General features: G+C 38.9%; 1 protein-coding gene and 1 long non-coding RNA gene across 4 annotated transcripts in view; one reads left to right on the top strand and one right to left on the bottom strand.

The window, feature by feature from the left end:
* Window positions 1-179: 179 nt before the first annotated feature.
* LOC142054472 (uncharacterized) overlaps window positions 180-27,329 on the bottom strand; it is a 27,262-nt gene continuing 112 nt past the window's right edge. The window contains exons 1-4 of one of the 3 annotated variants that reach the window (XR_012659546.1): window positions 27,099-27,164; window positions 26,604-26,736; window positions 10,081-10,143; window positions 180-3,693 (exon numbers count right to left, since the gene is read on the bottom strand). This is a non-coding gene — a long non-coding RNA (uncharacterized LOC142054472). Of the gene's footprint in view, window positions 3,694-5,519; window positions 8,386-10,080; window positions 10,144-26,603; window positions 26,737-27,098; window positions 27,165-27,329 lie in introns of those variants that run through there. The other 2 variants (XR_012659545.1, XR_012659547.1) reach the window with 2 other exon arrangements.
* ASRGL1 (asparaginase and isoaspartyl peptidase 1) overlaps window positions 27,191-27,329 on the top strand; it is a 22,849-nt gene continuing 22,710 nt past the window's right edge. The window contains exon 1 of the mRNA XM_075087072.1: window positions 27,191-27,295. The gene's annotated coding sequence lies outside the window, so the exon portion shown is untranslated. The remainder of the gene's footprint in view (window positions 27,296-27,329) is intronic.

Genomic DNA, 27,329 nt, shown 5'->3' with positions numbered 1-27,329 from the left:
ACCCCAGCGCAGGCTGTGCCCTCGCCTGTGAGGTGCCATCCCACAGGGACTGAGCGCAGCGGGCAGAGCGGGGGCTGGCAGCACGGCCCATCAGCAGCCCCAGGCACAGCAAGCAATGCACCCGCTCCAGGGTCCAGCCGGGGGATCCAGTCAGGAGCTAAAGCAGACAGGGCCAGAGACAGGACTGGGAGATGGCTGGGGCAGGGACTGGCAGCCCTGAGGTGAGCTGGTATGGGGGTGCTGGGCCCCAGGGAGGGCTGGGGGAGGCCCTGGGGGAGGCTGGGCTGGGACCTTCGGGGCTGTCAGCGCACTCAGGACCCTGGCACTATAGATCAACACAGGTGTTGGGTTAACCTTGTATCCACCAAATACCACAGGACTGTACACAGGAAATGGAGATGCTATAGGGGAAGAATAACATGTTATTATGCTAGGAACTATAAGCTGAAATATTTTTTATTTAATGAGTATGTTCTTGTTACCTCAATTTGTTTTTATCTTGGCAAAGAGTTAATAGAGTTTACAAGCAGACAACATTTTTCCCTCTTCTGGTTGGTCTAGATGTGTAGCAGTCAGATTCTTCCAAACTAGAATATCATGTATACATTTCAGCTTTCATTACTCCCTCAAATAGTTAGCTAATTAGTCTATAGAAAACATCTGGCAATGAACTAAATACAGGTGGCTGATGAAAAAAATCAATATAATAAAAATGGAAAATTAATTATTCTGTAGGCAGTGGTCTAGTTTATCAAATTCTGAGACTGCACTGAAGAATTGTGACAGGTCCATTGTAAGCACTGGCATCTAAGCTAGTTACTCTAGATTTCCTTTTTAATGTGGTGAGACAAACAAATGCTTCTTAGGTGTGTTCATCCTAAACCACATATCTAAAATGTGCCCTAAAAATATTTACTTCTCTCCATTGACTGTAAGTTGTGCTTGCTACTTTCCAGTACAAATGCTGTGTAGTAGGGAGTTCACCATTAGGTGAGGTGAATCCCACCTTGTACATCTGAACAAGGTCTAAGACATCATTCAGATTTTCCTAAAATGTTTTCTACTCTTCCTGGTGTGTAAATCATTCTATCAGCAAGATATTTACTGAAGTGTGTTCAGTTCTGTCCAGCTCCATTTAACATCTGCCCCTCAGCATCACTAGAACATGCCTTGGAGAAGCAAGTAAGCTAGAAGTCATTTGTCAACTTTGATGCTTTCCTTCCAGACACCCAGTTCTGTGAAACTTTCCCTTACTCAGTCAGACTGTCACAGCTCATTATTGTCATACTATAGCTCAGTGTATTAGCTTTGCAGTCTCAGATAGCTTGTTAGCCATCATTCATTTATAATACAAAATTCAAGTCCCTGGCTCATTTTTTATGGGGGGACCAGTACAAACTCTCCTTATTATGGCTCCATTCCGTTTACTTTGTTCACACTTGGTCACATGAAAGTCGGAACTATATGATACTTCAGTCTATTGGCTATGTCCTTCAAGAAGACTGTGACAACAAATCAGCACAAAGTAATCTATATGCCTAATTATTTTACTTTCATTAGAAGCTTGCCTTTATAAGACATATCTCAAAACTATGCCACAGTTAGCCCTTTCTTAAGTGAGAGCTACTTGTTAGCCTAAGGAAAGTTAAAATAACTTTGTCAATTGAAAGCAGAATGTTTTTATAAAAAGATTGAGGCCTTGAGATTAAGAAAAGTTAATTTTACATGGGTCTGTCCACTCATACATAATTTCTATAGCTGGTTGAAAAAATTCTGTTGTTACATTTTTCTATAAAAATGCCATTCCATGGAAATCAAAACTTTCTGTAGGAATGGGCAAATTTTGGTGACCTTTCATGAGACAAAACCAATCCAAGTTGAAGCATCCCAGTGAGATCAAAATATTCTGATTTGACCTCATCATGTTTCAGTTTTTCTTATTAAAATCTCTTTTCATCTCCAAATGCCATTTTCTCCATTATGAATTATAAAACATGAAATAAGAAGAAAACATCAGAAAATCCCCTTCATTCTATTGAGCAAGAGTGAATTTTTAAATATGTAATTTTTTTGAAATTCTGAAAGTGTTTTTCTTCATTCTAGTGTTGAAGAAAAACAGGTTTTAAAATCCATTTCCCACAGAATATGAATACCATTTCCTCTACAACGCTAATCATTTTTCCGGCATATATTTCAGAAAGCAATCCTTCTCCACTTAACATCTCTTCTAAGACAGACAGATGAATCATGCCCTGGAGGTGCCCATTTCTTTCAGCTGGCTATAAAGGGAATCTAGGTTGACGAGTCTAGACATCGACAACCAACTTTCAGATATTTACCCTTAGGCAAGATGACTCCTTTCTATTGAAAAGATGAAAATACCATACAATTACTTTTCAGTAAGCACGATTTTTCAATCATGCTTAAGGTAATGTTTATTAACAGTTTGCCTTCTAATTATAAGCCTTAAAACAGCTTAGCCGGGGAGGTGGTGGAATCCCTGCCATCCCAGTGCAAGGCCATATTAAGCAAATACACACCCTTCAAAGTTGGGCTGTGCCAGTGTGGTCCCCTTTGTTCAACACTTTGGCTCAAATTATAGTCTGGGGTAGTTGTGTAGGTCACAAACAGAACTACAACATTCCTCTGCCCACGGTCACAGGAGAGCAGTGCCCTCCTCACCGGTAAGCACATCAGCAGATTGCAGGAGTGGGTGCATGGGCACATGGAGACAACCAGGATCCTTCCAGCCACTCTAGGCCCTCATGCGTGGCCAGGAACAGCTGTCTTCCTTGCTCACCCTTGCACACAAGGTCACAGCAGTAGATGCTGGGCTGGATGGGATCACTCAGCTGTACTGAGCCTTTCTGCTGGTGCCACGGACCGCGATGGCCTGCATATATTTAGTCTTGTCTTTTAATAGAAAAATGGACTGCATGATCTCTGGAGGCATCTCCTACCCCTTTTATTTCAGGGTCATAGATTTGGCCCAAACATTTGAGACAATTTGCGTCCACTGATTACAGCTGGAATTCCACACTGGGGGAAACCTGGACCTCTGCCACCTCATACCACTAAGGGTGTTGTGAAGCCAGACTTACTACACAGTGTAAGAAGGATGAACAACCAACAGTCACTTGAGCTATGCGAGATATTTAGATAAACAGTGCAAAAGACTAGAACTGAGGCTTTATTCCTTCTTCTGCCACTGAGTCACTTTGTATATGCTGAAAAGCAATTTAATATGTGTTTACTTCAAAATGTACTGTGAATAATTACAGCCACCTGACAGCAGCTTTGTATAATTTCAAATTCAGCAGAAGCCAAACCTGTAAGAAAGCTTAACAAATAAAGACAAGTTGAATTCTGTCCTGCCTCCTCTCCCCTTGGGGACAGTAGTGTTGGGAAAGCTGGGAAAAGTCCCCATGTCCTGCTTTCAATGGAAGTAACTGCAATGCATGGCGACAGCAGGGTGGGTGAGCTGTGGGTCCGAGAGGAGGCATCAGGGGATGCTTAGCACAGTAGGATCAGGAGCCACTCTCTGCCATGTGCTCAAAGAAAAGAGACATGCTAGTGCCTTAAGAGATACAATATACTACATTTGAGCACTTCCATGGAAGGGTGTGGGTATAGTCACCTTACAGGTCTTTTTGTCGTAAAGGTTGTCAGCACTGAAGATGGAGATTAATACAACTGGAAAAATGAAAGAAAAAAAATAGTGTTATATTGCACATTTGCATCAGGATAAAGGGGTAGGAAGACAGGCATAAGGTAGCTGTAAAGTTTAGCAGATGGGGTATACTTTTTGGACTAGGGCAAGCCTGAGCACAGAGAAAGCATAAGCAGCTTCTCTTTCAGTACAGTTTTTGAGACAGAAAGAGAGAATTTGTGTGTTTATTGGGTCATTGTTCAAATAAGGAAGAATTAAGGTTATTTGAGAACTTAAAATAACTCTTCATTTCATGGGTTTCTAGAAGCCTAATATTTGTTGACTTTCCCATTCTGAAAGGGCACAAGATATGCCTGGGATGCATTTACTGCCTTAGCAGAGTTTTTCAGCAGTGAATTACTTTTCCTTGAAGAGAATGCATTTACATTTGGTTTTGTACGTGTGAGTGGACCTTTAAGCAGTTGCAGATATCTGTTTAAGATGTGGCCATATTGATACAATTCAGGTATGCAAAACCAGACAATGTTTTTCCTTGGCATGTGCTGGAGGGGGAAACACCACCGTGGTATTGCACAGAGAAGGAAAAGGTCAGCTCACAGGCACGGTCACAAGTGTCCCCTCAAGGCCTGTGAGTGGCTCTAGGGATCCCACATCACTCTTCTCTCTGCTAGCTGCAGGGGTGCTAGAAATGCCCAGTTCCAATCCCTAAGCTTCTGCTTTGTTGTAGCACAATGAAGATTATGGCTGTGTCTGAAATACTGTATTTTGAAAGAGAAAAGAAACTTGGCTCTATAGCTCAAGATGTCAATGACCTTTCATGACATAACGGTTACAGTAATAGTAAGCATTTCAAAGCAAATCGATGTCTCCCTCTGTCATTATCTCCTTCCCCACTTCACAGTGTACAAGTTACTTCCACCATCCTGGCCATCCAGATCCTGTTCCTTTTTTTTTCATCACAGTACAGCAATAGTATTTAAGGAGCAAAAAACATTCATGGAATCTGACAGTTGTAAGAAAACCTTGCTCTTGCTTTCTCCAAAGGCTACCTCTGGAGAACCGCAGGTCACAGATTCCCCAAAGCACATCTCTGGACCTCCATCACTCAATGCACTCAAAATTGAGTAAGCAGGCAGATTTTAGAGCACTTAAACCAGCTATCATTTGCACATGGAAAGGTTCTCTGGGTCATTCATCCAAACACTGTCAAATGAGTGTAGGTGTTCCTGGAGCAGAAACAACCAGAAAAAGACAACTCCGACCATGCCCCCAGGGTAGGTGGAGGAGGTCACAGATAGCCCCTTTCCATGAGATTCTGTGGGAGAGAGGTGAACTGCTTAGAGCTGCCTGGGAGATATCCTTCATTCACACACATGGGAAGAAAATGAAAAACTGGGGAAGACCCCACACCTACTGTTCCCTATCCTTCTTCCCATTCTATTGTCATTCCTCCCTGACCTGAACTTCACTACACACTCCTTCCTTTCCCAGGATGATGTCCTTACTTTGCTGCTCTTGCCTCACCCTTTACTTTGCTTCTGTAACCCTTGTCTTTCCTTTGTAAAACATGGAGATTGCCATGTGAGTGGCCTTATATATTGGATTCTGTTAAATTTATCTGAGATCTCCATGGGCTTCTATAGTTTGTTGCTTGGGATCAAACTCTGCCAGAAGTTTTAATCTTAAAACCCTCCTTTCCGCTATGAGAAGGTGTGCTTAGACATCCGTTTTTGTTGCTTGGTAGTATTTTCATCTCAGAGGAAAATTAACAGCAGGTGAAAGCTTATCAGGATTCTATGGTGAATCTATTCAATATAAGATATGCATATTTTTTCTCTAAATTTCATTTATGCATAATATCTATGAAAAATTAATTAGTCATGTATGTACTGCTGAAATGCTTCTCTGAAAAAAAATTATAAAATTAACACTGTCTCTATACCAAATTATATTCTGTTAAAATTCTAAAAATAACTAGATTTCTTCATTAAATATGATGCAAACAGCCAAGATTTATTATGGGAATCTCTTATCACACCTGCAACTACGTTAATTAGAGTTAAATGAAAAAATTCCCATTTGTTTGATTCACTTTACCTTTTTGCTGTTCCTAAATTGTCTGCAAGCAGACCAAGCCTTTCTGGGACTCACTCTTGCTTTAAACTGCAAAACCGATTTGAAATCTTGGCATTCTGAATTCACAGGTGAGGAAATGTAGCCCAATGGGGTTTAGCTACAGCTTCTCATGGGTACCAGGAGGCTCATCCAGCGACAGGATTTGCCAAACACAAACGATCCTTTTTCCCCTGACCCTCCTGGACTGAAGGATGAAGGCAGACAGAATGCTGTCTCTGAGCCACCAGACTTTTGCCTCCTGTTTTCCCAGGCGATTTCTCTCCCTCAAAGAAACCATCTCACATGCAACATTCAAAGGTAGGAGAGTAATGCACTAATATTTATATACTTGGTTATTTTTAATAATAATTTAGAATAGAAAGAAAATCAAGGAAAGGAAGTTTGGGGAAGGAGGGAAATCCATTTTGACATCAATCCTTTTGAGGAAAAGTTACTGCAATTCCTTACGAGTGTTTGATAAAATATTAGGCAATCTTTAGGGAAGTCCAAGCTCTTTTGCCATATCAACTACTTGAAGGTTAAAAAAAAACTCAAAACAACATTTTTCAAAGAAAAAAAAATTTAGAAAGTCCCTAGCTTTAGTTAACATAGCCTATGAGATGTAAATTCATTCCACAGGTCGAAAAGAGTTTTAGAAGGCATTCTCTTCCTTGCTTCTTGCATCACAGTAACTTCACTGAGAATGGGAGTGCGCCAGGCTTCACTCCATGCCTGGAAAGCCACCATCCCCAAAGGTTTCTAAAGGTAAGGTGGAACAAACTTCTGTAAGGAACGGCTTAGGTGTAGCTGACCCTCCCTCAGGCACAGAGGGCTGGATTAGGTTGGTACTCTTCAACACATGATCTGTGAACGCTAGCTGCTCATAGGGGAGCACACCACTTTCTGTGAAAAGACTTTCTTGCAGTGCACAAACATATTTCAAAACAAGCAAGCAAACAAAATGAAGAAAATAATTTTTTCCAACTTAAACCTCATCTTTATTTGGTTTTTAATTAAAACTTGGGCGCACTTCCAGAAGCTTGTTGTGAAGGTATTTTCACAACGATTCTTGCACTGAAAACAGTGGGAACACACTGGACCAGACATTTTCCAAATGGCCCTCCTGACTCCCTCCTCCATGATTCAAAGTTATGAAAGCAGTGGGGCCCAGACATCACTCTATTAACGCCTCTCCTTGTATTTTTAAGGCATAAATTGTCTGCCCAGTGCTTTACTTTGGTGATGTCCTTTAGTACAGTGCTGTTAGCCAGAGATCAGCACCTCACCACGTACAGCTCTGCCCAGGAGCGGGTGTTGTTTGCTTTGCTCACCTCTGCTGAGGGCTCAGCACTGGCTGATCTATCCACCAGCAGCAACCTTTGGTAGCTGTAGCACTGCTGTTAGATGATGCTGAAATCTCATCACTGTGAGAGCACTTTATTTTATTAAAAGTGCAATTAAAACAAAATCAAATACTTTCATTAACTGCAACAACTAAAAATTATATTCCCAGTTGCTTTCTTCTCATTAAGAAAATTTGCATTTGAATAACTTTTCAACTGTGTGTATTTGTTAATTAATGCAATTACAAGCCAGAGATCTGTTCCCAAAAGTAAAGAAAACTTCTTTATCAGTTTTACCATTTTAATTGAAGTAAGACTTTGTATAGTGAATTATTTAATGTCTGTTATCTTAAAGTACATATAGAGATAACAAGTCAGCCTCAGTATCTGGGACTGTGACCATTTATTTTAGAGCTGGTGTAAGTTCTTGGAGCCACAGAGGATGAATTGTTGGGTTCAACCCTGGAACACTGAGTTTTGTTGGTTTAAAACTAGGGCCTATATTTATTTAACTCTCTAACATTTTATTTTCTATTTTCAAATTAATATATGATAGATAGGAAGATACATATTCTTAGAAGGGGAAAAACTAGCAGGTTGAGGGAAGATTGAAAATGTTAATGGAAAGAAAGGGAAAAAGGGAAAGACGATACAGTTTATAAATAAAATAATACAACCTGGGGTTGTCACGTACAATAACAGAGCTCTGGGCATAATGAAGGCGATATCATGCTGGATGCTGCACAAATACATGGCGCTTGGAGCCTTTGCTTTACATCATTTATTATCTCCATCTTCAATCCTGAAATCTTTTTTTGTAAATTTCTCCTGGGATTTCAGAGCCTCTCAGTGAGTCCTCAGCTTTCACACAGTCTATGGGTAAGCATTACTGCAGGGCTTTACATCTTCATGCATGTAAAGTTTGAGGATGGAGCCTTATTTGAAACAGGAGCCACAGGTGTGTATGATCAGTAAATTGACACAGGGTGAAAAAGGCTAAAAAGATATATGTACATAAAGCGGACAGTTCATGAACAGCTTGAAAGATTTTAAAAAGGTGCATCTAGTGTTACTGCCACTAACAACTTCGCTATTACAATTTGGATAATTTTTCATGGGTGCTGCGCTGATATTCTTCTTCAGAGACTTCTTTAAAGGATTGCAAGATGCAGGCTGGGTTCAAGAAAATGTATGCATCACAAATACAGTGGAATCGAGCACTAAGGTCTAGGTAAATGCAGCTCCAGATTAGGTCTACTGTGACACGAAAGTGAATTACAATTAGGATGGAAAGAATGTATTTGGGGAGAAAACAACATATTAATCTGTTCATGAGTTCACACTTAAAAAATTCACATCGTAGAAGAAGTTTGAGCTGTTCATGACAGAGGGTCTGCTCTGCTTTTGCTTCTCATTCAGCTGCTGCCATGGCCAGCTCTGTGGGCTAGGGCCATCAGAGAGGGTAGGGGAATGCTCTTGACGATGAACGCATCTCTTCTACATACAAAGCGATGGTCTGATCCTATAGAAGTCCTATAGAAGGGACAGTTCTGCACCTCATATTTGCCAGATTGTAAGATTCATGTATTCTTTAAATGTGTACCAGAAACAGACTGACCAGAAGGAGGCAGCTTACCATCCCGTGCTCCATCCTCACCACTCACTAGCATTAGCTGGGTGCCCCAGGATCAGAAGGCCAGAAAGCTCATTGCCCTTTCCAGGGAATTCTACCAGGGAATTCACACTTGGTTGACTTATTGGGCTAAGCATTTATCAACAGGGAATTCTCATTAAATTCCTTCTTTTCTTTGACTACATGGAAATAAGAAATCTTTCCTTAGTTTTCATGTTTCATTCTGAAAGTGTATACATCAAGATGAATGGAATTCCTTTAAACACTTTCTCTTCCACAGTGAGAGAATACCCATCTTCCACTAGTCCTAAGGTACAAATACATATAGATTTTTCTTATATGATGTGTTCAGCAGCAAAGCAACCCATACAGAGAGATCAAACAAGCAGAAAGAAAAAATATGCTGAACACATCATTTTCCAAATTCTCCTGCTCCCCCTCCTTTCCCTCCCTCACAAGTCCTGCCTTACACCCATGCTCTCAAACTGTCTATCTTCTAGCTTTGGTTCACCGCTTAAAGAATATTTCAGGTGAAGAACTATGAAAAAAGAAATTGTGTAATGACCTGGACATCAGGGGTGCAACCATATGCAGAGGACAAGAAGAAAATCTAATCCAATCAGGAACTGCTTCAAGAATCTCCTGTCCACTACAGAGTAGGTCAAACCATATGGTCACATTAGTTCCTTCCGGGTTATATGTGGTTAAACTAGGAGTTTTTTATGAGTTACACCTTACATCTGTATAGGTTTGTTCACTAATGGCCATTTACTGGTGTTTTTCCATAAAAGAAAGCTTCCTCCTCTTCCCTTGAGGGGCACTGTTGCAAGGAGGAAATTTAACATCACAGGAACTGAGTCCTAGAACTGATCAATTTAATTTTTCTTCATTTCATCCTCCATTCTATATCCTGTTCATTGAACTATGTAATTCTCCCTTTTCGGTACACCATTTAAGTATTTATAAATTGTAATCATGCCTTTGTGGCGTTTCAGCTGTCATGTAGCAAAGCTGTATAAGTTCAGTCTCCCACTTTCTCTCTTCCACTTCCAAGCCACTTTTATTGCACGTGTTGTGTACTCTCCAACTTGTCAAGACCTTCAGGACACTGACTTGCCCAGACCTAAACACACTATATCATGTCCAGTTATATCACCAGCCCTATGGAACTCTTCTGCTGCTCTGTGTTGTTTCCTCATATACATGAGGGAACTTGCAGGTCCCTGCAACAACTTTCACTGAATTTTACTGTATGTCACAAGGATTTCCAGCTTGGGTCAATACTCCCATCCTCATAAACAGAGAGCAAAAATACTTACATTAAATTCTGTGGTTCCAGGCCATGGATAAGGAACTCTTAAAAGCTGGCATTTAGAAGCACTCTGCAGGTGAACACGTTTAGGATAAATGACATATTTTTTCTTATCCATTAACTGAATTACTGAGAATATTGTAATATCTCTTTCAAAACTCACCAGATCCACTTAAAATTTGAAAGAATAACAGGATCCCATATTCCACCACTGCAAATTTTGACTGTGACTCAGCACTTCACATTTCCATTAAATTTCCACCTCTGTAAGCCACTCATGGCATTATCCCTATTTATTTCTACTGTCCTTTTAGTATTAGTACAGTAGTTCAATATAATACATAAATAATAGAGGAATTACAAGTTGCATCATAATCTTTGTTAGAGACTTTTCCATACTTCCTATTATTTTACACTGTTCTCACTTGTGTATTATTTGGAGTTCTGACTTCCAAAAATTTGAATAATTCTACTGAAATAACTAACTGTACCATGAAATTTATTGGACCCCATGAAGTCCAGTATCCTATAGATATGTGTCTCAAGTTTGAGCTCCAACACAGCTTCTCTAATGGCTTTTCAATAACGAATGCTCAAAAGTTCAAAAGCTCCTGAAGGAGTAGGCATGAGGCAGAGAACAGAAAAAGCAAGTTGAGAGGACACAGAGAAAACATAAATCTTGTTTTCCTTTGGAAAGCACCTTGAATAGAGGTTTATAAAGCTATGTGCAATCAAAGCCTAATTTCTGCACATTTTACAAGTCACAGATTAGAACTAGATCCTCTACAGTTTCCCTTCCTTGGCCTCTCAAGAATTAACAAGCATTCTGTACAAAATAAGTTGCTTTATACCAGATCCTAGTGAGACTGCATGATATTCCTTCACCAACAGTTAATCATACTAAGCTTTCAAGCTAATTTTAAAATTTTAATTAAGGTAATGGACTCTAATAGATATTTGACACATTTATGCTCTTTATGTCCTTTTAAACATAGCCATTGATGGACCATAAAATAAAAAGGAATAAGTTCCTGAAACGAGATTTACAAATTTATCTGCAGATGTTTTGTTGTATCTTCAGATATTGACAACTGTTACTTAAAGTTAACGATTGATTTTTTTAAATTCTGAAAGTAAAAGCCAGATGAAATTTGAGAGCGAAAAGAATGAAAAGATGCTTCATAGATTTAGGTAAGAAAGCTACAAATATGTTCTAGCAGAATGTAATTATTTCAGGGAATCTACTGTTCAATAGAAGATAAATGATATTTTAGAATTCTATAAAAATCCAGGTAAGAACTTCTAATGAGGAAATGGATGGTTGTTTTAATAGATTAAGTCTGCTGTCACTTACACATAATGGGAAAAATCTCTTAGATTTTTCTTTTTGTCTCACAGGAAATTGAGAAAAGCAATTAAATGTCTCAGATTTGAAAACTTTTTACTAATGACAGGTTTCCAATACTGTTTCACAGATATTACTGACTGCACATACTTCAGCCTTTAATTCAAATATTTATTCATTGTACAAAAAAGTTACTTGGGATACTGCTACGCAAACAGAAACAACCTCTGCGCTGCTTAAAATAGATGGGGATCACTTAAACAGTAACAGTTTAAGTCAAAGTTCATTCTTAATAAAGGCTGCAAATTCATTTTCAACCTTTTTAATAGCCTATATAACATATAGGCTGGCAAAATGAACTGAAAAAAGGAATAGTAGGTGTTAGGAAATATAGCTTATTTATCAGGAAAAAAACACATAAAAAGCAAGCCTCAAAACCTGCTCCACAAACTATATAACGCTAATTACCTAAAATTTCCTTTCTGCAGTGGTTTTCAATGCTCTCAAAAGTCCTTTGACTGCACAGAATAGCTGTGCAAAATCCTGAGTCATTTCAGCCTGGGCAGACCTTTACCCAGTGGATTAAGGTAGTGTTAGTGGTGTGAGGTATCTGAAAACATTACATCTGAGAGCCATCACATGAGATCAGTTCTATTCCTTTTTGTTTGGAGACATCATCTACACTGCGACACCTCTGTATTTATGTAGGTGTATAACATGAAACAGACATTTCTCAGTGTCTTTCATTTTAGCAAACAGCATTATCATCAGATAAGTAGAGGTTGGAGTCAGACAAACTCAAGCACTTCGAGGTGGAAATTAAGACTTATGTGCTTGCATGACACCCAGTGAAATGCAGCCTGTCCTGATCGAAGATTCAGCAATAAAAAATAAAACGGTTTTGATCTTCCTCAAACAATCCCTCTTTAAATTGTCTCTCAGGTTCTTTTTCATCTAGATTGTGGCTTGGTAAAAGTATTTTGGATCAGTGAGCTAGTTTAAAAGTATATATTTTATGCATACTCTCATTTTGCAATCTAATTATAGGCATGTTGGGGCCATAAATGAAAGAATGCAAAATATGAACTGCCTTATGGAACCTCCTGGTTTGTTTGCAGCAGGGGCAAACACCCTTCACCAAGTCCCACATGAAGAAAACACTGCATGTGTACAACCAGACCTAATCACAGCAGCACACGGTGTTCTGTCAGGAAAACTCTTCCACAAAACCTGTCTGTGTGGTACTCTGCTATGTTTTATGATAGCAATCAAGTAAAAAAGCACTATGTAGCAGTCTTAGCACTGACCTTCTGAAGGCTTCTCTCCCATGGCCTTTGATAATCGGGACACAGGGACAGAATGTAAACTGGGAGGAAAAAAGTTGATTACAAATACCAAGAGCAAACCCTATTAAATAACAGAAATCACAGAAATTTATTCAGCATATCAAGACCAGCCCTGAAAGATATTTAGGTAACCTTTTTCAAAAATTTCCCCACAGAAATGTTAAAGAAGCAGCAACATAATAGAGCCTGTCTTGCTTTAGACAGAAGCCCTTCCTGAATATAGGTTTTGATAAAAAAATGAAATTGCTATCTTCTTGCTCAAGTGACAGCTCCTGCCTTTCTAACAACCTTTTACAGACTGGAAGAGTTAACGTGCTTCCCTTAAGAGCGTTCTTTGTATACATAGATATATACATATAAATATGATTAAACACTAAAAACTCTTCACTAAACACAAAGAGCTAAAGTGCGAGTCAGACACCTAAATGAGAGGGAGAGTTTCCCGCTCCCCATTTCTACACTGCATTCTGCTGTCTCTTTTCTAGGTCATATTTTCAAAAATGTTTGTATTTGTTGTCGTCCTCTGGGTTCTCTCTAATGGTGTGTTGCCCTGTAGTAGCTCCAGTGCTTTATATATGATGGTTATTTAATACACCACAGGATAAACTTTGCCTTTTCAACAGCATCATATTGTCAACTTGAATTGAGTTTGCTGTCCACGGTGGTTTCTGTTTCCTTTTCTGTATTGTCTCAACCTACCGAGGAGGAGGAAGGTGGTAAAGGTATCATTCTGATACAGGGATCTGTGGGTTGGATGAGATATTGTGAAGAAGGAGTGACACTGAGATGACAATATGAAATCAAAGCTAAACTAGAAGCCTGACTAGTCACTGAAAACAGAAGCAGATTTTATGTTGGAGGAAAACTCTATATTTCATGCAGTGCCTAGTGACGAAGGCTTTACACTCCCTTTGAATTGTATCTTTATGCATATTTGCATGAAACTACTTGGGAAGTTTTATTACCAGATTGAATAATAGAGTCCAGAGCTGGTAGGAACTGAAAGATGTATCTAGTCCCAAGGCAGTATCTATTATATGATAGATATTTGTCTGACCAGCTCATAAACAAGCAAGCAGAGAAGCCTCCATGGTCCCAGTGCTTTCAATATGCCTAGCAAAAAAAAATGTAACATTAACATTTAGCCTGAAATTTTCCTATGATTTAAGCCCATTTTATATTTTCCTACTCCCATTAGCCCACAGGACAGGTTATTATCTTTCTGCTTTCAAGTCTTTTAAATATTTGATATTTGTCATGTCTCCCCAGCATGTTTACTTTTTTATAGTAATACAACACTGTTGACTCATGCTTAACCTAAGTACCACTATCCATTCCTCATACTACATTTTAGATAAGAAATTTTTAGATAAGTATTGTGGTTTAACCTCAGCCAGCAACTAAGCCCCACACAGCCGCTTGCTCACTCCCCCCTTGGTGGGATGGGTGAGAAGCAGAAGGGTAAAAGTGAGAACACTCGTGGGTTGAGATATTGAAAAGACAGTTCAATAGGTAAAGCAAACACCATGCACACAAGCAAATGAAAACAAGGAATTCATTCACTACTTCTCATTGGCAGGCAGGCGTTCAGCCATCCCCCGGAAAGCACGGCTCCATCAAGCGTAATGGTTACTTGAGAAGACAAATGCCATCACTCCAGACACCCTTCTCCTTCCTTCTTATTCCCCCAGCTTTATGTGCTGAGTATGATGTCATATGGTGTGGAATGTCCCTTTGGTCAGTTGGGCTCAGCTGTCCCAGCTGTGTCCCCTCCCAGCTTCTTGTGCACCCCCAGCCTCCTCGCTGGTGGGGTGGGGTGAGAGGCAGAAAAGGCCTTCAGCCTGTGTAAGCGCTGCTCAGCAGTAACTAAAACATATCTGTATTATCACCACTGTTTTCAGCACAAATCCAAAACACAGCCCTGTAACAGCTACTATCAAGAAAATTAACTCTATACCAGCCAAAACCAGCATAATAATAAACACCATCTAAACAGAGCAGTACTTTGACTTTGTCCCTGAACTGCATCCTGATTTTCTCAGACTATTTATTGACATGAGTATTAAACCTCTTTTGGGTGTATTTCAGTCCTCCCACCTTTGAATTGTCTGTAAACATAAAATACCTGTAATAAATACTGAGAAACATAGCTTATGGATATTATATATCTGCAAGCCATTGCATACAGGATATTTTCTGCTGTTTGAGATTACTGTGAGACAAGAGTAGTCACACCAAGCACATTTATTCATAAATGAAAAACAGTGGAGAAGCGATTCATGTAAGCAACAATATCCCTAAGCAATTCTAATTTATGTATCTTACATTTACAGAACATGGCAGAAATCCACACTTCCCCAGCTTTAATGGTATGCAGATCCATAGGCAAGCCTAGCCTTAACTATGTTCTTAAAACCTCTTTTGTACAGATGTTTTAGGAATATTGAGTATTTTGTACTTTACTGATGTTTAAATTTGATAATTAAGCCACTGGTGTACTTTCCAATACAATCCAGCAATTATCTTTTCTTGTTGCTTTAATCAAATTGGTAGGTACATGTTCAAAAGATATACTAATAAGTCACTAAGGCCTGTTCTGTGCCTTCCCCAAACCAAGGTCCATCCCATGCTGCACAGTTTAAGGCTCCTATTCATCTCTCCAACCATACACACACAGATTCAGCCATCTGAAAAATGCGCTGTTTAGTCCTCGAACACTGTTTTTTAGTTTGCACTTACCCTTTACAAGTTTTTATATAATCATCCCAGAATGCTTTTACTTTTCATTCTGTGAGATAACCATGGAGACCTGAAAGGGTTGACGTTTCTCAGCAAGGAGGAGTAAGGCACTGCTGCAGAGTCTTTGTAGAGAAAGTAATCCAAAACTAATCCTGTTTATTGAAGCAATAGTTGTTCTACAGCCTTTACCAGCCAACATTGTTCAGAATTTTTAGCAGATTTTTTTTTAATCTGGAAGGGGTTCTAAGAAAAATATAACCCAAAAGAAAAACAGAAAAAGAGCATTTAATTGTTGTGAACAGCGAGCAACATGATCGGCTACGTCAAGAGAACTGCAACAGCAGCTTCATGTGTTGTTCCCAGGCGTGTTAAAGCAAGCTAATTTTAGCAATCCTTATGTATTCTCAGAACATGTGTTCAGTCTTTATGAAATTGCAGGATATCTTAGTAGAGGGATTTCATATAAATTATTTATGATTAATCCTGTGGCTTGGTTTGGCTTATGTCCACTCTCAGTGAAAGAACTTCAAACTTCTTAAGTGGAAGCACAATGTGAAATATTAAAGAGAAATATTTATATATACATTCTCTTTCTATCTATGGATTTCAGACATGAGATAAAAGGTTTCTATTGTTGATTATTTCAGCTCTCTTGGTACTACTGCAGAGCACTCACTGCTGAGCTCAAAGCTACAGCTTGGGGATTTCAAACTGACAGAGGAATGCTCCAAACTAGCAGCCTCCTTTTGATTTGCCAAAACGTCTTCTGAGCTAGCAACAGCAGTATTCTTCTGGTATGAAAAAGATCAATTATAATGAATCACATTCATCACCCTCTGGAGAAACAATTACATCTCTCTATTAAATAACAGCAGTTTGTATGAGGTAACGATTTCAGGAGTCCACAACGGAGTCCTACCTGTATTATGCATCACTTGAAATTTTGCCCTAGGTAAGGGAGATGTTCCCTGACAGCAGCCAGGTTTATATTCAAAACCAGCAAACTTCTTACAGTCTTTTAACAGATGAACTCCGATACAAAACTTGCCATGCTGTCCAGCCAGTTGTTATCTTTAAATAAGAGTATGTTTAAAATGAAAATTAATTCAGTAGCTGCTCAAGTAATTTCCATTACCCTGATGAATGTTCCCTATTATAGACAAATCTTTATGGAACCATACAGTGACAGTTTGGTCTTTCTTGTTATCAGGTATCTAGCAAGTGAGCCTCATCAAACAACTCTGGCGACTATAAATGATGTTCCTGTTCCCCTGGATACACCTTGTGTCCTTTGCAATTTTACCTTCCTTGGCCTTTAAAACAAGAATTACCAAAGAGTAGAATTTGAATTTATCCAACAGATTCAAGGTTGTTTATTGTCTTTGGTGAATGCATTCACTATTTTTTACGCTTACTATATTAAAGTAATTTTGTCATCTGAACTCCTTCACTCTAAGACAATGCCCAGTGTACAGCACTTACAGTTGTCGTTTGCCTTTTGTAACATGCCTCCTTTTCTCCCTGGAAGTCTGGAAACTCCTACTCCCTCAGGTGATAATGGAATATCCTATATCGTGCTGTTTTCTCTCTGTGTGCAACGAAGATTGATTGAAGCTGGTCTGTGTTCTATGACTTCTCTTCACCCTTCCCTGATTTTGTGCTTTACCTATAAACTTGGACTTCCATATTAAAAGAAAGGAAAATCCATGGATCTCAACTTGCCATGTTAATATGTTCCTAAACTCTGTAGATGATTTTTCAAACTGTAGCAAAACAGTTCAACACCCTGAATTTCTAAGCTCTGTACAATCTGCATAAAGTAATATATAACCAGTTATTATGCTTTCAAAGTTATAGTAGGAGTGTAGTGCTTTAGGTAAAGCAGCTGTTGACCAACAGAAGAATATAAAAATTCATCAGGCTGTTTGATCCAAAGCATTGCATTCTAATGCTTTGAATGCATAAATGAAGAGGTCCTTACGGTGTCTGTGCCAGCCGACAGCTCAGTACTCAAGGCCTCACAGACACAGGAGAGAGAATTGTTTCGGATTCAACCAGGGAGCGTGCAAAATGAACGCAAACTTTCTGAGAAAACCAAATGGATTCTGCTGACTATCCTGGGCCTGTGGGTGGTGCTCAGTCAATTAAGTTACAAGAGGAAAAAAGTTAAAAACTGAGTGCACTACATACATTACATTATATACTGCTACATTAACATTACTAAGCATACTACCATTAACCATGAAGCAGCTACTTTTAATGCAAACTAAGCCTGACATGCAGAAATATATTCTAAATATATTCAGAAAACTATTCCGCTCTGAGTTGACAATGTATTACTGACCTAAAAATTACATTAGGAAACAATACGGGAAGTATTCATGTTGCCTACTTTAACAGCCTGCAAAACCAGGCTAAGCTTCCCCCGCAGTAAATTCAGAGGGATAACAATCTCAGCGGTTGTTTCAGGGGATTCAGGGTAGGCGGCAGCGTAAGTCCTCCAGAGGGCAACCAGAGCACTGACTTCCTGCTTACCATAGTTGCTCTGAATTGTTCCCTGGAGGTGCCAACTCTTCTCCATTGATTATAGAAGGTGCTCAGACTCCTTGTTTAGAAATCTAATGTGGTATCTAAAAATCAGATGTTGTGAATGCTTCATTAATATTCACCGAGACCTCATAATTTTCAAATTGACCAAGTGACAGGTTTTAATTAAATATTAATGAGTCTGAAGCTTAATTTTTTGTAAGTTCTGCAAAAAAGTGCACCCAAAGCAGTAACCAGTGGACAGCCAAGTTAATGTCATGTACACCCCCCCTGCAGACTGCAGATCTTCACAGTCCATGCTGTACTTAGCAGACACATGCTAGCAACCTTTTAGTATATAAACACCAAGCATAATGGATTTTACATCCAGTTCCACTGGAATAAATACAAAGCAATTTCAATACAAAGCGATTTCAATAATGGAAACTGATGCAGAATACATACCATGCCCATTGCTTCATATGTCTGCGTAATGTAAATAACACTCATCCCTTTCTAGTGGGATTTTTAAGGTGACGAAACATCATCTTTTCCTCACTTTGATATAGATTAATTTAGCAAAAAATAAAATCCATGTATTTATGAAAGATACAGCAGGACAGCAATGCAGGTCCACCTCTTTTTCAGCATATACTGCATGACCAATGGACTTACAGGATGTTTTCATAATGACTGCATACTTGTGCCTCTTTCCATTAAAAGACATCAGTGCTGATCTCTCTCTTTCATTACTTACCAGTCCAGAATTTAGCTATGTAGGGTAAGTTAGTCATCTAGGTCTCCCTCTGTCGTCAGTAGAGTGGCAGGTACTTCCAGAGGATGAGTCACCTCATCTATTTTAGACACATATCTTAGAACAGTGTGAATCATTCTGAAAATCCCTCTCCCCAGGGCTTACAGAGGAAGCCTAGACAACTAGCTTAGCCAGGACACCTAACTTTTTGCCAACTATGGCAGGTGCCGGCTACTTAGTGTTCTTGCAAAAAGGATGTCAGTTAGAAGAGTGGTTCTTTGAATGTAGACTTCTGTCAACTGATGGCAATATAGAGACATGTTCAGGCCGGACTATCAGACTACAACAGCATTCAGTCGGTATCAGCCTGCCTTGTTTCCCACCTTCAGGTGAAAAACTCCCTATTCCTCTGCCAATTTTTTGTGCTAACTCACATTTGAACACGTGGATCAAGACAGGTGTAGCGGGGCAAATCCCCTGGCAAGCACCAAGCCTATAAATCGGGGACTGAGGAGTAAGTTTTTTCTAGCCAATTCAGGTAGTCTAATCCCCGTTGGGTTAATACTGCTTGTTGTTTTTATTTCCTTCTGATTTACATTCATATAAGAATGCTTTCATACAAATTGTACTCAAAACATGCAATTAGACTGAGAAAAAAATGAAATGTTGTCACAGGGGTATATGTCTATTCTTTCTTTCCTCTTCAGAATGGGCTGGATAAGGAAAAAGAAATCTGCTAATTTAATTACAAAATTTTGAAGAGGTCAAAACAGTGTAGCACACACCAAGCTCTAATTCAAAGAACCCAGGAAGCAGTGCAATTTGGATTTGCCATCGTTTGACACAGATTGTAACAATACAGTCAGAAGTCTTACAGAAACACACATCTTTTTCGTTCTTTCGCTCCCTCTGGGGTCACTGCACTGTGATCTATTTTTACACAGGGGGGAAAAAAAAAAAAAAAAAGAGTTTTCATTGTTAAAATGAGTTGGATGCTCCCATATCTCATATTCAATCAGAGAGCACTTCAGAAAGCCTAGCGTCCTCCTTTCAGCCTGCTTTGAAGCATTTCTACTGGTTATAGAGATCATTCATCCATAATACTGTAACCATAAAAACCTTTCTTTTTTTTTAAAGTTTGGAAAAAAATGGCACTTCCAATGACTTATGAATAAATGGTATTGAAATATTTTCTTTAAAAATGCAAAAGCTAGAGAAGAAACAAAAGCAGCAGAAAGATAATAAATCTAACTGCATGCCCCCAAAATTTTAGGGATACTGATGTCCCAGTGTTAACTACTTTTCTTTCAATTCTATCTTCAGTAAGGTTTGTCTAAGGAATTCCTCCTCAGAAATAGCTCACCAAATATGATGAAACTGGTACTATCTTATGTTCCTGACTTTTCCATCAGCTTGAAATACTAATTCTGTGTTGCCAGTTTCTTCATGAAGCCCACTGTACAAAAAAGGAAACTTGGGGTGGGGTGGGGGGAGCAGGGGGTGTGAAAGATGAAAAAGGTGGAAGAAGGAAAAGAAAAAGGGCAGGGATGGCAGTCGTTCTGGAATTGCCAGCATCTCAGTTATTACATCAGGGGACAACTTTTGTTACCAAACAAAAAGCTTAGTTACAAAAATACACATTTTACCCATGGCATCTTAAAGAAGGAAGACACCCTCTATCACCATGACAGAGATTCCCATGCGCTCTCAAGGCTCACCGGAGCACTACCTTAGGTCCATGCCACAAACCTCATCCTTTCCATATACTGGTCTGAGTTCAGCTCCCCTTTAGGAGACATCCAGTAGTTATAAAAGACAGCATTTCCTAAGAGTCTCCTCTCCTTACCTGTGACACTAGAAACTATCCAATATTCAAAATCAGAGCTGTTTTGTTTGGCCTTGCCTTGGCACATCAATCACAAAGCCTATTCCCATTCTGTGGATGAATGTGACACTCAGAGGTAAGTTTTTAGTTTCATGAGGAAACCTCACCCTTGAAAAATACCATCTGATAACCTCCAAAGTTTTGCTGCTTTCACGAACATACATGCCAGGTAAGTTGTTTATTAGATATGTAAACATTTGGATGAAGAAATAAATCTTTCTTTCCTGCATAGCCCAGCAAAACCCTCAATATAACTTCAACACTTGAATGCCCTTAACACATCTATTTCATATTGTGCCAATTAATACCCAATTGAAGGTGGCTACTGAACATGAAGAAATGCATAATGTTTTTTTCAGTTTCCTTAATAACATTTTAAATTGAGACTACATTACGAAATAATATTAAAATAGGGACTTATCAGATAACATCAGAGGCTGTTCACAAGTGTATGAAGTAAAGAAAAAGGAGAATTTGTGGTTCATAAAAGAATTTATTTGCAGTTTACAGCTCCACCCAAACCTGGCAAAAAAGCTGTAATACACAATATCATCTTTATGTTCACCTAATTTCTTAACATATATTTCAGTGCTGAAAATAGTAGAATGCTACCATTTTGATCCTTAACAATGCTCTGTTCCACACTCCATACTCATCTTAAACCAGTCCTAATTACATTTGTTCATTTGTTTGTTCATGTGTTGCTAGTACTGCAATAGCTTTAGTCTCTTCAGTAAAATAATACTGTGAATCCACTCCCATTCATTGATCACTCCTTAAAGCTGACCTGACAAATTGCCTCCTTCTGTAACTTTAGAATAACACTTAATCTGGAGTTTTCTTTTCATGTGAGCTTATTTAGAAAATTGCTAGCACCGGCAACGTGATCAAATCTTCAGGAAGACACCTAGTTTTGCAGGCATCTAGCAGCCCCACATGCATGTGTAAGCTGCATTTTTGCTTAGCAGGAGGCAAATTAAGCCTGCTGCTTCCAGCAACTTTAGGAAGCTTCCCAGATAATGGTACCAAAACCAATATTCACCACCTATGATCAGCACAAGTGACACTATGGAATTCTCTGTACCTCCAATCTTGAATTCTTCTCCAAGCTCTCATGAAATGATCACTCTCTGCACTGCAGTTGCGAGCAAACATCACTGCTTTTGTTCCCATGATTGAGGAGAAAGTCACCATACTGCTCCCACTTTCAAGCAATTCCACTGGTTCCCAATTCATATCGCAATCAAATTAAAGGTGCTTTTTATTTCCAGAATCCTTGTATGGCTTATCCCAAGATCTCCCACAAATCTCATTACCTGTTACACTGCATTTACAGCATCCTCTTTGAGCAATCTGACATCAACTCTCTCCCTAACAGATCTATGCCTATAAGGCAGACATCAATTAGCTATCTCATTTAGCATTCTCATTTTAAAATACACCTTTTCTCTTTCTGTTTTGCCTGCCACCAGCCTCATGACTGACTTCTTTGATTTATACTGGAGAATTTGCTGTTAGCATGGCCTACTTGGTGTCGTACTCTTGCATTTTATAAGCAAATTGGTCAATGTCTTAAAAAAATCCAACCTTAATTCAGACTTTTAGATTGATATGCCACAACACAGACTTTAGTTACTTCACCAGAATGGGGGTGCTGGCTCAGAGATAGAAGAAAAATAAAAGGTCAAGTTTTCAAAATAAAACCTCTTAGTTCCTGATATTTCCCTTGTAGTTATTTTCCACATAAAAAACTACAACCACAACAATATCTCAACTGGAAGTTTTTCCAGGTTCATTTCTGATCGATTATTATGACAGTATTACAGCTACTGTATGAGTTTATACTTAGGTGGAAATGAAGAGGAAGAAATGCAATTCCTTATAATTAGAAAAACAAAACCAAATGTTTGCTCAAAAACAACCTGGCAGCAAGAAAGGCATATGGAAAAACCTGAAATTTTCTTAAGAAATAAAATTTAAAACTCTGGAGAATCACCTTTCTAAGCAAGCCTTTTGAATCTCGTTTTATGTACATTGCATACATTTTTCTAAGCATTTCTTAATAACTACATTAGGATATACTTTTATTGGCTACATAAATAATTTTCATCAAGCTAACTTCATCACTTAAATTTTCATGGTTCTCCTACTGTTACATCTCAGCTTTGTACTTCATTACACACAAAAATAAGTCTAACAAATACACCAAACATTTGAACTAAGCAAAACTACCATGCTTCTATTTTCCTTTCCAGTGGCCATACATGGTCATTACAATCCTCCTGGTAACAGAGTAACTACTATATATAAGCACACCTGCAATGCAACGCACTTACACCCAGCAAACTTCTAAAGCTTAATTTTTCCCTGCCCACCTTACTGCAAAATTACATCACCTCCACAGGGTCACTGCAGGTAATTATGATGACCCCCTGGAGCTCCATTTACTAAGTTTTTATGACTTGAACCCCATTTCAAGTCATGAGAGGGAATCTTCGATCCGATACAGGAGCCCCATGATTCTCTCCAATGCCTGGACACTTGGTTAAGCCTTTAAGTTACCAAAAGTTATTTTCATTCCATGACTGTGCCCCAACCTATTTTCATTTTATTCCTATTTCATCTCTCAAGTATCATACATACGCTTCGTTGGTTTCTGCCAAATAAGAGTATCAACTCCTATTTCCTGCATTCTGCGATACACTGCATTTAGGGTCACTACACATCCATACATCTGAGTGACAAGAAGTTACAAAGAAAGAAATAACTTTGACAATTAATAAAATGACAAATGAAAATCTGTCGTTCTGCTCCAACTGGGAGACAGGAAAAAACCTTTATGAATTATTTTGAACTATTTTGTGCTAAGTTTTCTCCCCAAGGTGTTCTATATATTGACAAGGCTGCCTATAATCTTTACTGTGGAATCTTCTATCACCCTCAGTAAGATCACACACACGACAAAATACTTAGAACTGAGCCTTAGTTACTGCTAAGGTGTATTATAAATTTCCCCCTGGAAATTCCTGTACAGCATGTAAGTTTGAGACCTTATCTCAAGTGCTATTTAAGCAACCATGTTCTAAAGTATTTTTAAAAGTAATCATGGTTTTGCCTAAAACATGGGCTAAGCTAAAATCTCTGTTTTAATTATAGCCTCTAGCACTTTCATCGTGTATCATTAAGAACAAAGAGAACTGCATTTTTCCTAATGTAATCAAAATTTAAGGACAAAATAAAAGTGAGAGGCATGTAAGCGAAACACTTCCTAAGTCTTGGGGGTTTCAGTGCCTGCAATTGTGATAGCTCCAGAGTTTGCAAGTGTCTTTGGCCAGGCACATGGGGTTGAACCAAAGCAAGTACGACTGTTGCCAGTATTGAGGGTGCCATCTTCTCTGAACAGACTGATCCAGAAGTCCCCTGCACTTGCTGGGAAGCTCTAAGTTTCTGTCAGACATACAGTCAGGTTTTCCAACATGCTGCACATATGTACTATGCAGATTAGCCAAACAAGAAGGTCTGAAATAGTTTTATAGAGGGAATGTTAAGCTTGGGATAAAGAGAGAATTTAAAATAATCTCAAAAAATTGAACTTGATCTGCCTTCTTTGAAGTTAAAGTGATTAGAATGGAGCAGGCTAGGATTTATAGACTGCACAGGCTGTGGGAGGGACTTCAAAAGCACAGAGGTGATAGATGAACGTGTTTTTTCAGATGTGCAGTGACAAAAGTGCAACATGGTTTCAGGGCTCTTATAATAACAGCAAGAAAAGAAAAGAAAAACAAAAAGTTCTAATTATAGTTTTTGCCAGTCATCCATGAGTGCCTTGTGCTTAGGACACTCACCTTGCATGCCCCTTCAGCAAAGCGCAAGGCTGACAAATACTGATAAATTCTCTGTAAATACAAAATACAGAGACAGGAACCACTAGGACCATTTTTAAACTTTAGCTTTGAAAACTGGTCAAACCCATTCTGTGCTTGATTCAAAACTAGGATCTGAACTGGGATTTCCCGCCTCCTCCCCCAGCACACAGGTTTCTCAGAGAGCCGCCTACTTCTGTCTCTCTGGTAGGACCATCACACTATGTATGGAATACTTAAATACTGGGAGTGGTAAGATGCTGTTAACTTCTTGTTTGAAACAATCTGCTACATGAAGGACATCTGAGTTCTAGGGTTAAAATCTACTCGAAGCAGGAAAATGAACCCATCTCCAATTTAATCTCACTTATGGGCAGAAGGGGAGAAAACATTACTGCCATTGGTTATTCTAGCCCCTCCACCCAAGAAAATACTTCCAGCTAAACTATTCAACATATAACTTACTAATTTGATCACATTTGTATTTTAGTGAAATCCACATCCACCATTTTCTGTCTTACTGCTGCACATTTCACTGCTGATCTGACCTGAAAGTAAGTTTAAGAATTATTGCAATTTATTTAAAAAAATTAAACTGATTCTCAGAGAAAATGGGTTTTCCAGCTTCTCTAAATGGTAGCATACTCTTTGCAATAAGAATACGGTTAGGAAGTAGTTTACAGACTTAATCGAATTGTGCATGTGAACAAATTTTTTCAACATGCATAATTTTTTCAGAGCATGACCTGAGCACCCTAACGCCTCAGTGATCTCCATATGACAATTCTGCCTAACATGAAAAGATCTGAATTTGCAGACTTTTGAATTAGTATTGTGTTTCTGCATGCTTATGACACTTGCTCCAGCAGCCTAGCCTTGATCAACTCTACATGCTCCTACAATCCAATAAATACAATACAGAACAATGCTTTCTGTTCTACACGTTTTGAAGATTTTAATAGTTTATGGATAACAGACAAGTTGCTACATAAACATTTACTAAAAAAAATATTATGCATATGAGTTAAAAGAGTTACATTTAAAATACATTTTACTTTCTTAGCTGGTTCCTGAAATTAAATTTTCAAGGAGATTCTAGGGAAATTCTTTCTCTAGAGGCAGGAGGGCATGCCCTTAATTATACGGGTTCTGTAGGAAAATAGCAGGTGCAATTATAGTTGTATTTTAGTCATCCAAGATGCAGAGTAGACCCTATGATATCAGTCTGTTCTCACACACACATGTGGCCTATCCACATGTGGGGAGATTGCTTACTTCTCTGCTTCAGCCCTCTAGCCCTTATCTGTGGTAACACATTCCCACCTCTCTCAAGTACAGCACATTCCGTTTACAAGCAGGAAGGCTAATCTCCACGAGGCTGCACATGCAAAGGAACTAATTTATTCCGTGTATTTTAAAATTTGCTTCTCTAGCAATTATAATAGGCAAAATTCTCTTAAGAAAATTAGTAAGAATGAAATCAAATAGGTTTCTACAGTAATTATTTAAACTTCCCCTAACAGTTTACATAGCTTTAGGACAGATTCCTGATATGCAATTCAATGTTGATTTTTTAAAACTACATAATAGTTATAAAACTAAAAATAATGCTTTCCAGCAAGCTCTGAGAAGCTTTACATCATTTTTAAAAGAACATCAAATGATTTGACCACAATGGCAAAGGCAGCGGCCAAAGAGGGATTAAGGCAGAAAACTGATGTAGAAACAGATTATTCCAGTTCTATCAAGTGACACGCTTGTTTTGTTGAATCATAACAATGTCGGACCAATATTAAAATTTCAGCTTAAGGTTACTATATAAGTTTAGTGTTCAGGTATCAACTGCAAACAATTTAAATAATTGTTCTGAACTATTTAACCTAACTAGTATCAGTTTCCTGTTTTGACGCTACCTGTGAAACCAAGATAAATATTCCATACAAACAAGTGGTACCCTCAAATAATTCACATATGAAATTTCAATTCCTCTTTGTTAATCCTATCAGTGGCAATGAAAAACCATCCCGAGTAGTTCCTTTTAATTAAACCACACTAATTCATTTTAAACCAACCTTCAGGGTCAAAACAGATGTCAAACTGAGTGACCGAACATTGCCATAAATCCTTGTCCTTTTGCACAGCCACGTCACCTCGACTCTGCGTGGCCACAGCAGACCGAGCTCACCAGTCTCCCTGCAGCTCAGCCTAGAGCGACAAAATAGAAAAGAGAGGGGAAGAGGTGGTGAGCTAAGCAGGAATGGCCAAGGAGGAAGGCCAGCTGCTTGCCAGGTAAAGTTTGTGTAAATTTTGAGAATATTTTTATGTACTTTTTACTACAAAGGTAAACAATTTCAGCATTTTTTAAAAAATAAGCTCTATTTTACAAATATTTCTCCTCTTCTGGAAAAGCTTTTTTTTTAGTGGCTTTTTATAGCAAACAACTGTTCCACCAACAGCCTATCGTGAAAAAAAAAGACTATTAATAATAAATAGCAAACTTATAGTTTGCTATAGTAAACTAAAGTTGCCTTTACTATTTGGGGTCAGCATGGCCACATACAGCTTACCTTACCCTCACCCGGTCTGCACCCACCTCCCACAGCCCGCCTGAGCTCGCACTCCGCAGGCCGAGCTTTGGGAGCGGGAATAAGCCCGCCCCGTCAGAGGAGAGGGGAAGGGCGGGCACGCGGGGCGCGCTAATGGGTTTCGATTTGGGGGAGAGGTGCTGTTTATCTACTTTAACTGGAGGAGAAATCAAGCGACGGTGAGTGAGGCGGTGGTATCACGCTGCAGCTATT

This window comes from Phalacrocorax aristotelis, chromosome 3, assembly GCF_949628215.1.
Source record: "Phalacrocorax aristotelis chromosome 3, bGulAri2.1, whole genome shotgun sequence".
NCBI lineage: Eukaryota > Metazoa > Chordata > Aves > Suliformes > Phalacrocoracidae > Phalacrocorax > Phalacrocorax aristotelis.
Note: the sequence above shows the minus strand (reverse complement) of the source record. Positions and strands in the feature narration are given on the sequence as shown.